Genomic DNA, 15831 nt, shown 5'->3' with positions numbered 1-15831 from the left:
ATCCCAGCACTGATGAAAGCAGAGGTAGGAGATTGCTGAGTTTGAGTCTGAGGCTACCTAATAAATTCCAGGTCAGCAAGGGTTAGAGTGAGATTCTATCTTGAAAAAACAAAAACAAACAAACAAAAAAACACCCAACTCTGGACATTAGAAGGGATATAAATTATTCAAATTATGGTAATACACAAAAAGTTTGCTATAACATTAGATCTCATGATTTTGGCTGAGTTCCAGTCAACCTAATCTGCTTACTGTTCACAGCGAGTTATTAGCCTCTTCTTAGAGTCCAGGATGCTGGCCACCTGCTAATCCTTTTGACCTTCAAAACTTTATCTTCTCCAACCTAATGCTCTCTAACTCTGATTGCTCCATTAACCTACGATTTCTGCACACATATACAATTCAAACTATTACCTCACATGAGTGACTTTCTGGGGTGATAAGAATATTTTATCTTGTTAGGGATTTGGGTTACATAGATCTATGTAGTGGTCAAAATGTCAAATATAGATTTTAAACCTATTCATTTCATTGTAAGTAAATTTTACATCAAAAGAAAAAAACTGGCCAGGCATGGTGTTGCACACCTTTAATCCTAGCACTCGGGAGGCAGAGGTAGGAGGACTGCTGGGAGTTCAAGGCCACCCTGAAACTACCAAGTGAATTCTAGGTCAGCCTAGACTAAAGTGAGACCCTACCTCAAAAAATTTAAAAAGAAAAAAAAAAGTGAAAAAACCACACTGGCTGGGCCTGATGGTGCAAGCCTTTAATCCCAGCACTGGAGGCGCACACATCTAGAGTTTGTTCACAGTGGCTGAAAGGCCCTGGCATGCCCATTTTCTCTCTCCCTCTCTGCCTCTTTTTTTTTCTCTCTCTCTCTCTGTGTCTCTCATTCAAAAATAAAATAATAGTAACTTTTTAAAAAAATGTTTTTTTTTAAAAAAAGAATGTAAGACAAAGGAAGGGGAGGAGTTTTTTTCATTTTTATTTATTTATTTGAGAGTGACAGAGAGAGAGAGAGAATGGGCACACCAGGTCTTTCAGCCACTGCAAATGAACTCCAGATGTATGTGCCACCTTGTGCATCTGGCTTACGTGGGTGCTGGGGAACCGAGCCTCGAACTGGGGTCCTTAGGCTTCACAGGCAAGCCCTTCACCACTAAGCCATCTCTCTGGCCCAAGGACTGTTTTTATAATACCGTCTTCAAGACACAGAGACTGTGATATTCATGACCTCACAGGGGCTGAAAATACCTCTACAAAACCTGCATAACAAGGGAGAAATGATGACTTCAAAATAGAAGAGAGACTAGTTGGAAAGAGGGGATTCAGCGAAGGGAGGACTTGGGTGGGGAAAAGTGACGGTGGTGGGAGAGGATTACGATCATGTTATATTGTCTATACATATGGAAGTTGCCGATAACAAGTTAAACTGAAAAGGAAGGAGAGCTATGGAGGAAGATGCCCATGTCAACCTCTGGCCTCCACGTGCACACGCATATGCATGCATATCACACATACAGAAAGAGACAATAAAAATGGACAGGGCTGAGGAGATGGCTCAACAGATACCACACTTGCCTGCAAAGCCTAAGGACCTAGGTTCAATTTCCTAGTACCCACATAAAGCCAGATGCACAAAAAAGAGCATGCTATTGTATATATGTAAGTACAGTGATTGTGATGGGGAGGTAATATGATGGAGAATGGAATTTCAAAGGAGAAAGTTGGGGGGGGGAAGAGGGAATTAACATGGGATTTTTTTTATAATCATGGAAAATGCTAATAAAATTTTTTTTTAAATAATAAATAAATAAATCAAGAGCATGCATCTGGAAGTTGTTTGCAGCACCTGGAGGCCTTGGTACGCCAATTCTCTCTTTCTCTCTCTACCTCTCTCTGCTTGCAAATAAATAAATAAAAATAGTTTAAAAAAATGAGAAGACCTTCTTCTTCCTTGGGAAAACACCCAATGGTGGATGACACCTGTGCAGCGGGAGGCCCCGGAAGACCCGGGGTCCCAGGACTAGGAGGCCGCGGCGGCCTCCGCAGAGGTTTCTGCTGCGGTGCCCATGGAGGCAAAGCCGACCACAGGGCTAGTGGATCCCATCACAAGCTGGGACGCCTGGTCAAGGACATGAAGATCCAGTCCCTGCAGGAGATCCATGTGTTTTCCCTGCCCGTCAAGGACTCTGGGATTATTAACCTCTTCTTGGGGGTGTCCTTTAAGAAGGAGGTTTTGAAGATTGTGCCAGTGCAGAAGCAGACTCTGGCCAGCGGACCAGGTGCAAGGCTTTTGTTGCCACTGGGGACTACAGCAGTCTTGTCAGCCTGGGTGTTAAGTGCTCGGAGGGAGCAGCCACTGTCATGCGAGGATCATCTTGGCCAAGCTCTCCATAGTGCCTGTCTGGAGAGGCTACTGGAGGAACGAGATGGGCAAGCCCCACACAGTCCCCTGTAAGGTGACAGGCCGCTGCGGCTCTGCACTGATGCGCCTTATCCCTGCCCCCGGGCACTGCCATTGTCTCTGCCCCCATGCCCAAGGAGCTGCTGCTGATGGCTGGTATTGATGCCTGCTACACTTTGCTAAGGCCACTTTTGATGCCATCTCTAAGACCTACAGCTCTCTGACCCCGACCTCTGGAAGGAGACTGTTCACTGAGCCTCCCTGCCAGGAGTTCACTGACCATCTTGTGAAAACCCACACCAGGGTCTCAGTGCAGAGGACCCAGGTTCCAGCTGTGGCTACCACATAGGGATTTTATACAAAAAAATAAAAGTGGATTAAGCCTGTTTTTTTTTTTTTTAAATTAACAGATAGGGGCTGGAGAGATGGCTTAGCCTGCAAAGCCTAAGAACTCATGTCTGAATCTCCTGGTCCCACGTAGCACAGTGACGCAAGCATGCAATGTCACAATGGGCCACAAGGGGACTCAGACATCTGGAGTTCATTCATAGCAGCTGAAGGCCCTAGCGTCCTCTCTCTCTCTCTCTCTCTCTCTCTGTGTCTTCCTCTCAAAATATTTTTTTTAATTAAAAAAAGAAACCTAATGACAACAAATGCTGGTGAGGTTATGGGGATAGGGGAACTCTTATTCACTGTTGGTGGGAGTGTAAACTGGTGTAGTCACTATAGAAATCAGTGTGGAGGTTTCTCAAAAAGCTAAATATTGACCTACTATAACCTACCTATACCCTGGGTATATACCCAAGGACTGTCTATATCGCACCACAGAGATACTTGCATGCCCATGTTTATTGCTGATCTATTCACAATAGCTAAGAAATGGAATCAACCTAGATGTCCATCAATTGGTTATTGGATAATGAAGATGTAATATATGTAAATATATCCAATGGAATTTTATTTAGCTGTAAAGAGAACTGAGGGCTGGAGAGATGGCTCAGTGGTTAAACAGCTTACCTGCAAAGCCTAACACCCCAGGTTCAATTTCTCAGGACCCATGTAAAGCCAGATGTACACAGTGGTACAGGCATCTGGAGTTGTTTGCAGTGGCTAGAGAGCCTGATATGCCCATTTTCTCTCTCTCTGCCCCCCCCCGCCACCTGCTTGTAAATAAATAAATAAATATAAAGATGGGCTGGAATGATGCCTTAGTGGTTAAGGCACTTGGCTGTGAAGCCTAAGGACCTAGGTTCAATTCCTTAGTATCCATGTAAGCCAGATGCACAAGGTGGCACATGTGTCTGGAGTTCATTTGCAGTGGCTAGAGGCCCTGGGATGCCCATTCTCTCAAGCTCTTTCAAATCAATTTTAAAAAATGAGCCAGGTGTGGTGACATACACCTTGAACCCCAGCACTTGGGAGGCAGGGGTAGGAGGATCACTGTGAGTTTGAGGCCAGCCTGGGACTACATAGTGAGTTCCAGGTCAGCCTGGGCTACAGGGAGACCCTATGTCAAAAAAAAAAAAAACAAAAAACAAAAAATAAAAATGACAGTATGAAATTTTCAGAAAAGTACATGGAATTGGAAAAGATTATACTAAGTGAGGTAATCCAGGCCTAGAAAGACAAAAATGTTTCATAAATGTGATGATCATATTATTAATATTTGTATATAAGTAAAGAATGGCATGAGAGAGTGAGTATAGACTCTGAGTCAAGCTAGACAATGAGAGAGGGTGGAGAGATGGCTCTGTAGTTAAAGACATTTGCTTGCAAAACCCAGGTTCAATGCTTCAACCACTCAAAAGCTGGAAGGGTGTTGCTGTTCCTTTGCAGTAAGAAGAGACCCTTGTGTGTCCAGACTCTCTCTCTCTCACTCACACACCTTCATGTGCAAATAAATAAATTTAAAAAGAGATGGACCCTGAGAGAGGTACAAGAGGTGATGAGAAATGTGGGAGACAAAAGGAAAAATGCAGTATGAAAGCAGAAAGGAAGCTATGGTAGGGGAAGACAGCAAAGGGGGAGAAGAAAAGGATGGAGGGAACAAAAAAAATTGTGAAATGCAACAAAACGAAACCTAATTCTTTGCATGCTAATAAAAAATTAATTTAGCCTGGCATGGTGGCAAATGCCTTTAATCCCAGCACTCAGGGGTAGGTGGATTGCCGTGAATTCCAGGCCACCCTGAGCCTACATAGCGAATTCCAGGTCAGGGGCTGGAGAGATGGCTTAGCAGTTAAGGCGCTTGCCTGCAAAGCCAGAGGATCCCAGTTCCACTCTCCAGAACCCACATAAGCCAGATGCACAAAGAGATGCATGCATCTGGAGTTCATTTACAGTGACTGGAGGCCCTGGCATGCTCATGCTCTCCCTCCCTCCCTCCCTCCCTCCCTCTCTCTCTCTCTCTCTCTCTCCTTCTTTCTCCCTCTCAAATAAAAATGTATTTTAAGAAAGTGAATTCCAGGTCAGCCTGGACTAGAGCAAGACCCTACCTCGAAACACCAAAAAAGTTTTTGTTAATTAAGTTTTTAAAATGTTGCAAGACTGCCTCCTCCCCCGCAAAAGCCACAAGGTGTGGAGGCTTCTGTAATTCCAGCATACTGATGGTGAAATGGGAAGCTGGTCGGGCATAGTGGTGCGGGACCTTTAATCCCAGCACTAGGGAGACAGAGGTAGGAGGAGGATCACCATGAGTTCGAAGCCGCCCTAAGATTACACAGTGACTTCCAGGTCAGCCTGGGCTAAAGTGAGACCCTAACTTAAAAAAAAGAAAGAAAGAAAGAAAGAAAGAAAGAAAGAAGGAAGGAAGGAAGGAAGGAAGGAAGGAAGGAAGGAAGGAAGAAAGGAATGAGAAGTGGACACAGGAATATTTTCTGGAAGTTCAGGGTGATCAAGATACAGAGAGGGAAACCCTGCCTCAAATGAGGTAGAAGGATGAAGATCCACCCAAAAGGTGTTCTTTGACCTCTACATGTGCACGCCCATACTCACTCTCTTACACACAGGAACACATACACACAAATAAAACTTGATTCAGCCGGGCATGGTGGCGCATGCCTTTAATCCCAGCACTCAGGAGGCAGAGGTAGGAAGATTGCTATGAGTTCAACGCCACCCTGAGACCACAAAGTGAATTCCAGGTCAGCCTGAGCTGGAATTTGGGTTTTGAAAAACCAAAAAAAAAAAAAAACCACTTAATTTAATAAGTACACGAAAAGATGCTCAGTGTCTTTAGTCATCAGGGAAACTTAACCCACTTGATATGCTAAAATCAAATAACAATTGTCAGAAATGATGTAAAGGAATTGCAGGGTTGGAGGGATGGCTCAGTGGTTAAGGCACTTGCCTACAAAACCTAATGATCAGAGTTCAGTCCAGTACCTAAGTACAGCCAGATGCACAAAGTGGCACATGTGTCTGGAGTTCATATACAGGAGCTGGAGAACCTGGCCCACCCATTCTGTCTCTCTCTACTTCTTAACTCTCTCTGCTTGCAAATAATTTTTATTAAAAAAAAAAAGAAAAGAAATTGTAACCTTCACATACTGCTGGTGAGAATATGTCATGAAATAGATGTTGTCACCTTGCATTGCTGGGACAAAACACCCAATCAAAAAATAAGAGCCAGGTGTGGTGGCACACGCCTTTAATCTCAGCACTCGGGAGGCAGAGGTAGGAGGATCACCATGAGTTCGAGGCCACCCTGAGACTACATGGTGAATTCCAGGTCAGCCTGGGCTATAACGAGACCCTACCTCTAAAAACCAAAGAGAGAGAGAGAGAGAGAGGGAGGGAGGGAGGGAGGGAGGGGGGAGGGAGAATGAGAATGAAGGGGCTGAGCTCGGGCAGGGGGGCAACTGGGCTATATAACACTACAAGATCTGCCCCCAGGAACACACCTCCTTTAGCAAGGCTCCACCTCCCCACTTCCCACCAGCTGGGACCAGTCATTCAAAACATAGGAGTTTATGGGGAACACCTGATCCGTTCAAACTACTACCGCTCCTTTGTAAAATAATCTAGCCATTCTTCAGATAATTGAGCACAGAAATAACAGATGGCCCAGAAATGGCACTCCTGGTCATACACTCAGGACAATGGACACATATGCTCATCCAGAAACGTGTACAATTCAGCCTGTAAGAAGTTCAACAAGCAAAATGACACAGATTAGGAGCAGGCCGGCTGCTCATAGGCTGTCAGGGCCATGGGCCCAAGAAGAACATAGATGCCAGCCTCCCTGGCAAGAATAGAAAACGACCACCAACCTGAGGCCAGGGGAAGAGATTGAGTAAGGAAAGGTGGGGAGAGGGCTAATCAAAATCTAAGAGGATGTAAAAACATCATATGGAAACATACTTTTTTGGACAATGGAAGACTCAGGAGACATATATTTTTGCTAGAAAATTTTCAGTGCCAGGGATGGGATTCCTTCCAGTGAGATGTTGGCCAGGGAGGTCTCTGATGCCCCCAAAACATTACAGGCCGTTGCCAAGGCCCTTGGTTTCCCACCAGGAATAGACGATAAGGCCCTACTGCTGAAGACTACACATACTTGGGCTGCAAGGTCACTGAGAAATCCTGCTGGAACTGAGCTGATGACCTCCTCCATGTAGACCAGCTGACAGAAAGCTGGAAGAAGCCATTCTGCTTGCAGTTCAATGGGAGAGAGAGAAATCACCAGTGAAGATACTCCACAGTGGACACTGCAAGCCTTATATTTGGCCAGCCAGGCCAAATGAGCCAACCAGTGCAATAGTGGCATGTCTATCATGGTGGAAACCAACTGCCCTGTAATTGGACTGGAGGCCCGCTCCATGGGAGGGAATACATCCCTGATAAGAAAACTAAAAACAGAGCTGGGCATGGTGGTGCATGCCTTTAATCCCAGCACTTGGGAGACAGAGGTAGGAGGATTGCCGTGAGTTCGAGGCCACCCTGAGACTCCATAGTGAATTCCAGGTCAGCCTGGGCTGGAGTAAGACCCTACCTCAAAAAAAAAAAAAAAAAAAACAACAACAACAAACAAAAACAAAAATAAAAACAAACAAATAAACAAAAAACCTTAAAACAGGGGTAGTCATGAGCCCTAGGGGTGTAACGTCTGTTGCTGTCTGGCTAAATGTATATACTATGCTTATCAAACTGCCCAGTAAGCACTTCTCTTAGTGTTCATACCCATATATTAATGTTACTCTCACTTTTGGTAGAGAACCTTCTCTTTTCAGACAGTAGTGACCTTGGGATGACTCGGAAGGCATCATGGTGCTGGGAAGAAGTGACAGAGGAGTGCTCAATACTGCAGTATCTCTATCACACCTTCTAAGGCTCAGGGTCTATTGCAGAAGAGGTGGCAGAAAGAATGTAAGAACCAAAGGAAGGGTAGGACTCCCTACATTGGGCTCCACCAGACACAAAGTGGCCTGGATATCCATGACCTCACAGTGCCTGACACTACCTACACAAGACCATCATAATGGGAGGAAAAGATCATGACATCAAAATAAAAGAGAGTCTGATTGAGAGGAGGAGGGGATATGATGGAGAATGGAGTTTCAAAGAGGAAAGTGGGGGAGGGAGGGCATTACTATGGGATATTGTTTACAATCATGGAAGTTATTAATAAAAAATAAATTAATGTTTAAAAAAAGAAAGAAAATGGCCACCAAGAGCCACTGTCCAGTCCTTGACCCTGAAAGGCTTTGGGGGTATTCTCCAAACCTGCCTCCTCCCCTCCCAGGCTGGAGGGCTCTTCCTAAGCATGCACTTCTCTCCTGTGTACCCACCACCCAACTGTGATCTGTGCTGTACACCTCAGCCTGACAATGAGACACATCTCAATGTTGTGCCTCTTAATTTGCATTTAAAAGGACTTAAAAGAAGCCCAAATTGGGCTGTCATGTGGCAACCTATTCAAGACCACTTCCAGCTACTCAGTTTGGGAACTTTACTTCTTTCCTCTTACCTATATCCTTAAAATACATCTTCAGGGCTGGAGGGATGGCTTAGTGGCATTTGCCTGCAAAACCAAAGCACCCAGGTTCAGTTCCCCAGGACCCACGCCGGCCAGATGCACAAGGGGGCACACGTGTCTGGAGTTCCTTTGCAGTGGCTGAAGGCCCTGGGGTGTGCGTTCTCTCACTTTCTCTCTCTGTTAAATAAATAAATTAAAATAAAAATATATTTTAGGGCTGGAGAGATGGCTTAGCGGTTAAGCACTTGCCTGTGAAGCCTAAGGACCCCGGTTCGAGGCTCGGTTCCCCAGGTCCCACGTTAGCCAGATGCACAAGGGGGCGCACGCGTCTGGAGTTCGTTTGCAGAGGCTGGAAGCCCTGGCGCGCCCATTCTCTCTCTCCCCCTCTATCTGTCTTTCTCTCTGTGTCTGTCGCTCTCAAATAAATAAATAAATAATGACCAAAAAAAAAATGTTGCCATAAAGAGCAGCAGATTTAAAAATATATATATATATATATATATATATATGTATATATATATATATATATATATTTTAAAAAATGCATCTTTAATGATTTACTTTGTGTCTAGATTTTTCAATTCTTTGTAGATAAATGTAGATAAGAAGTTGGGATTGGGGCTGGAGAGATGGCTTAGCGGTTAAGCGCTTGCCTGTGAAGCCTAAGGACCCCGGTTCGAGGCTCAGTTCCCCAGGTCCCACGTTAGCCAGATGCACAAGGGGGCGCACGCGTCTGGAGTTCGTTTGCAGAGGCTGGAAGCCCTGGCGCGCCCATTCTCTCTCTCTCCCTCTATCTGTCTTTCTCTCTGTGTCTGTCGCTCTCAAATAAATAAATAAAAAATTAAAAAAAAAAAAGAAGTTGGGATTGGAGTTCTAATCTCACTCAATGCTTTATCCCTCATCAAAGGTTCTCTGTATCATGTTCTTAGTGTTGATAGGTAACTGGCTTCATATTTGTTGAGTTTTTCCCTTATAACTAGCACTATGCAAAAGAGTTTCTAAATAATAAATAAAATTCCCAAAGTAAGCCGGGAGTGGTGGTGCAGGCCTTTAATCCCAGCATTTGGGAAGTCGAGGTAGGAGGATTGCCATGAGTTCGAGGCCACCCCTGAGACTACATAGTGAGCTCCAAGTCAGCCTGAGCCAGAGTGAGACCCTACCTTGAAAAACCAAAAAAAAAAAAAAAAAAAAAATCAGCTGGTCGTGGTGGCACATGCCTTTAATCACAGCACTCAGTAGGCCAGAGGCAGGAGAATTTCCATGAGTTTGACGCCACCCTGAGACTACATAGTAAATTTCAGATCAGCCTGAGCTAGAGTGAGACCTTACTTTGAAAAAAAAAAAAATCCCAAAGTATTAGAAGAAAAATGCAAAAGAAAGAGAAAAAGGAGGACGTGGAGAAGGAGGAAGGCAACAATCATGTTGGGAAGATCATGGAGAGGCTTGCAACTACAAAGGTGGGAGATGAGCCAGGCAGAGCTTAACTTCTAGTTTTCCCTGCCAAAACTCTAGGCATTTTACTTACACCTTCCTGGATGCCCCCAGAGCTACCCAGACCCTGGCAGTATCCCATGGAGCCATAACACACAACTTCGTATGGAGTAGAAAAGCCATGTAGTGAAGCCCTCCTGAGCGCCTCAGCCTGACCAAATCATGGCCATTATAACTCACATTTTCTTTAATCCCTGTGTGGGTGGATTGTTATACAACTACAGATAATTGGAATAATGATTTAAAAGGACTGCCCTGGGGAACGCTTGCTAAGCTTGCATTTGCAAAATAAGTTCCTTAAGCAATAGAAGGTTTCTTACTAATGAAATTTTACTATCCTTGCCTTTGTCTTTTGGACAAAAATTTGAAGGAGGAAGCCGGAGCATGGCGGCGCGACTTTAATCCCAGCACTCAGGAGGCAGAGGTAGGAGGATTGCCGTGAGTTCAAGGCCACCCTGAAATTACATAATGAGTGACCCTGAAACAGGCAAGGGTGAGGCCAATCTATAAATCAGGCATGGTGGTGCATGCCTTTAATCTCAGCACTAGGGAGGCAGAGGTAGGAGGATCACAGTGAGTTTGAGGCCACCCTGAGACTACATAGTGAATTCCAGGTCAGCCTGGGCTAGAGTGAGACCCTACCTCAGGAAAAAAAAAAAAAAAAAAAAAAATTTGAAAGAGGAAAAACAATTAAGCCATAGGTTAGCACTTTTGAACCTAGGATATTGACTGGGCTCTGTGGACATTCACTTTGTCTCCAAACATCTACTAAGCATGTTAGTGGCACGGATTAATGAACTTGCATGTTAGAAAACTTGCTGGTTATTTTTCTAGGCACTAACCTAACCAGGAGCACCATACTCTACCAGCACCCATCAGGTTCAGGGTAAACACAGATAAACAGTGTCATTCATCAAATTTTAAAAAATTCTTAAAAATATTTTATTTTTATTTATTTATTTGAGAGGGAAAGAGGCAGATGAGAGAGATGTATGCCAGGACCTTCATCCACTGCAAATGAACTCCAGACACATGTGCCACCTTGTGCATCTGGCTTATGTGGGTCCTGGGGAACCAAACCTAGGTCCTTTGGCTTTGCAGGCAAGTGCCTTAACCATGAAGCCATCTCTCTAGCCCTCATTCACCAAATTTAAGAAACTCATCAGGGAAGCCAAGATACCAAAATAGAGAAGTCTAAAATTAGAGCTGGTTAAGAGAAATTGGTTTACTGAACATTGCAATTTCTTTCTTTCCTGTTTTTTTTTTTTTTTTCTAGGCATGATCTTACCGTAGCCCAGGCTGACCTGGAATTCACTGTGTATTCTCAGGTTGGCCATGAACTCACAGCCATTCTCCTACTTCAGCCTCCAAAAGGCTGGGATTAAAAGCATTCACTATCATGCCCAGCTTCTTTCCTTCCTTTTTATTATCATTTATTTTGTATGTGTACATGTGCCACAGCACATGTGTAAAGGTAAGATGACAGGCAGCTTCTCTTTCCACCTTTATTTATTTATTTTGAGGTAGGATCTCACTCTAACCCTGGCTAAACTGATGCTCACTCTGTAGTCCCTCGAACTCATGGTGATCCTCCTACCTCTGCCTCCCAAGTGCTGGGACTAAAGGTGCGTGCCAGGCTGGGGAGATGGCTTAGAGGTTAAGTGCTTGCCTGTGAAGCTTAAGGACCTCAGTTCGAAGCTCGATTCCCCAGGACCCACGTAAGCCAGTTGCACAAGATGGTGCACACATCTGGAGTTCGTTTGCAGTGGCTGGAGGCTCTGGAGTGTCCGTTCTCTCTCTACCTAGCTGCCTCTTTCTCTCTCTCTCTATCACTTTCAAATCAATAAATTTAAAAAAAATAAATAAGTAAAATAAAGGCATGTGCCACCCTGCCCAGCTTCTTTCCACCTTCTTTCAGTGACCATGTCTCTCTGGTTTAACTGCTGCTTATGAGCGTCTGTATTCTCCTGGTACTGCCTTCCATTGCTGTAGATACATTAGGAGTACAGACGCATGTGCCACTTTGCATCGGGCTTTTTGTGGGGTGATGAGGAGAACAGAACTCAGTTCAGCAGGCTTCTAAGCAAGTCCTTTAACTGCTGAACCATCTCCCTAACTCTTCCTTTCATGTGTATGTGTGTGGTGGGCAGTGTATATGTATTTCATTATGTGTGTGTCGGGGGTGTGTGCGTGGAGAGGCCAGAGATTGATGACAAGCATTTTCCTCGGTTGCTCTCCACTTTACTTCCTTGAGATAGGGTCTTTCAGTGAACCGGTTAGGCAAGACAAGTTAACCAGCAAGTCCCAGGGATTATCCTGTCTCTACCTCTCCACAGCTGGGATTATAGGCAAACCACTATGCCCAGCTTTTCTTTCATGTGGGTGACAGAGATCCACGTTTAGGCCGTCGTGGCTGTGCAGCGAGCACTTTAATCACTGGGCCATTTCCTCTGCTGGAGGATTGCGATTTCTTTGGGAGGGTGGGACACAGCATCGCGCATCTTCAGCCCACCCCACTCCACAAGCTTGATTTGAAGATGAAGGCGTAGCTCTAACTTGCAACCCAGGCCCCCCTGTGCTCTCCCTGGACTCTGCTGTGCCTCTGAGCTTACCTATTCCCCCTTGCTGATGTGGTTTGAATGTAAAATGCCCCCTCCCCAGCCTCATATGTTTGTGATTAAGCCTCATATTTACTCCTCAGTTGGTGTAGCCTTTGGGAGGCAGAGCCTTACTGGAGGAGGTGTGTCACTAGGTGCAGGCCTTACAGTGTGATAGCCTGGCCCTGCTTGGCACTGCTAGCTCACTCTACTTCCTCCCTGCTGGTGAGAAGATATGATGCCCAGCTGTCTGCCCCTACCATACTTACCTTGCCTTGATGAAATTTTCCCTCGAAGCTATAACCCAGACATCAACCCTTTTCTTCCATGAGCTGCTTCTGGTAGGGTCATTTTGTCCCCACAGTGAGAGGGTAATTGATACACGTGCCCACGCCTGCCTTTTAAATTATTAACTAGCATACATAATGATAGGTTTCACTGTGATAAATTAATACCTATACGATTTTACCTTGCTCATATTTGCCCAGCTACTACCCTTCCTAGCCCTTGTCTCTGTCTTTTTGATCCCTTCCCCCAAATAACCTCTTTCTGCTTTCCTGTCACGTATGTGTGTATATATGTCATTAAATCAAGATTCTACATAAGAAGACATGTAGCATTTTGTCTTTCCCCCAATTATCTTCTTGTTCCTCCCTTAGCCGTCCCTTCAGTCCTCTCCTCTCATAATCTGCCTCATACTCATGTCCTTTGTATACATATATTCATATTTATTTATTTTCTTTATTTATTTGAGAGAGACAGAGAGAGAAAGAGGCAGAGGGAGAGAGAGATCGGGCGCGCCAGGGCTTCCAGCCTCTGCAAACGAACTCCAGACGCGTGCGCCCCCTTGTGCATCTGGCTAACGTGGGACCTGGGGAACCGAGCCTCGAATTGGGGTCCTTAGGCTTCATAGACAAGCGCTGAACCACTAAGCCATCTCTCCAGCCCCATATATTCATATTTGAATCACATTCTGCATATGAGAGAAAACATGGTTATTTGCTTTCTGAACCTGGTTTATTTCATTCAGCATGAGGATCTCCAGTTCCATCAATTTTCCTGCAAATGGTCTAATTTCATTCTTCTTCATAATTCAATAAAATTCTATTACACACACGCACGCACGCATGCACGCACACACACACGCACGCACGCACGCATGCACGCACGCACGCACACACGCACACACGCATGCATGCACGCACGCACACACATACGTTCCAGTTTCCTTATCCATTCATCTGTTTGTAGACATCTATGCAGTTCCATATTGTGAATAGTGCAGCAATAAACATGGATGTGCAAGTATCTCTGTATATTCCCACCCTTTAATCCAGACTCAGTCTCATTCTAGAACACTTTCAGCTCAGTCACTTCATTGTCTTTGCATCTCTGCCTGACATGCTGAGACTGCCCCTTCACTCACCCAGCAATGAACTTGACTGAACATCTCCAGCCTCTCTGGTCATTTTTCTCAGTCCCTCTTCAGCTTCTGTCCCTCTCTATTCCATTCAGTTAGTGCTCTTCCAGACTCCCCTCACTGCTCCCTGAAACCACCTCTCTAAACAATTCACTGCTTATACAGTTGCTGTTGTTGTTTTGAAACAGGGTCTTGCTATGTAGTCCAGGCTTGCCCTGAGCTTCTGATTCTCCCGTCTCAGTGCTGGGATCATAGGGTTGCTCTAGCATTCCTGGCTTAGCCAGTGTCGGGAGCTGCAGCCTCTTTTCGACCTTGGGAACTGAAGCTGCTCTTTGACCTCTTGACACAGAAGCAATTAACGTGAGGTGGGCACCAGGCACACAGGCCTTATCGTACGGCCTAAATGAAGCAGGCACCAGACACAGAGCCATAAATTACCCTACGGCCCTGGTGAAGCTGACTTTAGGCATGTAGGCATTGTCAAGAAAGTTTCTTATTCTGTATATAAGCTTGTGTCTGCCTGAATAAACCTGAGCCTTGATCAGAACTTGTCTTGGCTCTATTCCTTGTGTTCTTGTCTCAGATCCATTCCCACTCCCTCCTTCGGGGTCTGTTTTGACCTTCGTGCTGCAGGCCAGCACAAACCAGAACTTTTTTTTTAAGTTTATTTTTATTTATTTTATTAGAGACAGAGAAGGGGAGCGAAAGAGAAAAAGAGGGAGAGAGAGAAAGAGAGAGAGGAAGAATGACGTACCAGGGCCTCTAGTCACTGCAAATGAATTGCAGACACATGTGCCTTCATGTGTATCCAGCTTACATTGGACCTGGGTCCTAAAGACTTTGCAGGCAAGCACCTTAACCGCTAAGCCATCTCTCCAGTCCTAACCAGTGGTGTTTTTTTTTTTTTTTGCTGTTGTTGTTCATTTTATTTATTTATTTAGTTGAGAGTGACAGAGAGAGAAAGAGGCAGATAGAAAGAGAGAGAGCCAGGCGTGGTGGCGCAAGCCTTTAATCCCAGTACTTGGGAGGCAGAGGTAGGAGGATCGCCAAGAGTTCGAGGCCACCCTGAGACTACATAGTGAGATCCAGGCGCCAGAGCCTCCCGCCACTGCAAACAAACTCCAGAGGCGTGCACCCCCTTGTGCATCCGGCTAACGTGGGTCCTGGGAACTGAGCCTTGAACTGGGGTCCTTAGGCTTCACAGGCAAGTGCTTAACTACTAAGTCATCTCTCCCAGCCCCTAACCAGTGGCTTTTAACCAGAATTCCATGGATGAGTCTCATGTGCCAAATGATCTGAAATTATGTGCAAATTTTATATAGCTATGTAACGTGCATATGTATGGTGAGAAGGTTTCCAAGTTAATTGTTTTGGCAATTGTATCCGGTTAAGGGCAGAAGCCTGGAATACAACTTGCTGAAATCAGAACCCCAGTTCTGCCGTTATCAGTATGACCAAAACTCATTTAACCTTGCTGTGCCTTTACTGCCTGGTCTTTAAAACAGAAAAGTTGTTGGGCACAGTGGACTCACACCTTTAATCCCAGCCCTCAGCAGGCTGAAGCAGGAGGATTGCTATGAGTTTGAGGCCACCCTGAGACTAATTCCAGGTCAGTCTAGGCTAGAGGAAGACCCTACCTCAAAAAACCAAACCAAAAGACAAAACAAAACAAATAAACCAGGAAAGTATAGTATCTACTTAACTGTTAGAAGAATTAGGAGAGTTAATGTATTTCAGGCTAGTTGGGCACATGTCGAGTTTGAGGGCCAGCCCAGACAATTTAGGAAACCTTTTTTTTTTTTTTTTTGGTTTTCTGAGGTAGGGTCTCATTGTAGCCCAGGCTGACCTGGAATTCACTATGGAGTCTCAGGGTGGCCTCGAACTCATGGCAATCCTCCTACCTCTTCCTCCTGAGTGCTGGGATTAAAGGCGTGCGCCA

General features: G+C 45.0%; 1 pseudogene; it reads left to right on the top strand.

Annotated features, from left to right (window-relative positions):
• Positions 1 to 1972: 1972 nt before the first annotated feature.
• Positions 1973 to 2756, top strand: LOC123462051 (annotated as a pseudogene).
• Positions 2757 to 15831: the final 13075 nt, after the last annotated feature.

The sequence above is a fragment of the Jaculus jaculus genome, chromosome 7 (assembly GCF_020740685.1).
Source record: "Jaculus jaculus isolate mJacJac1 chromosome 7, mJacJac1.mat.Y.cur, whole genome shotgun sequence".
NCBI lineage: Eukaryota > Metazoa > Chordata > Mammalia > Rodentia > Dipodidae > Jaculus > Jaculus jaculus.
The sequence above is the reverse complement of the archived record's forward strand: the minus strand, read 5'-3'. Positions and strand labels throughout refer to the sequence as shown.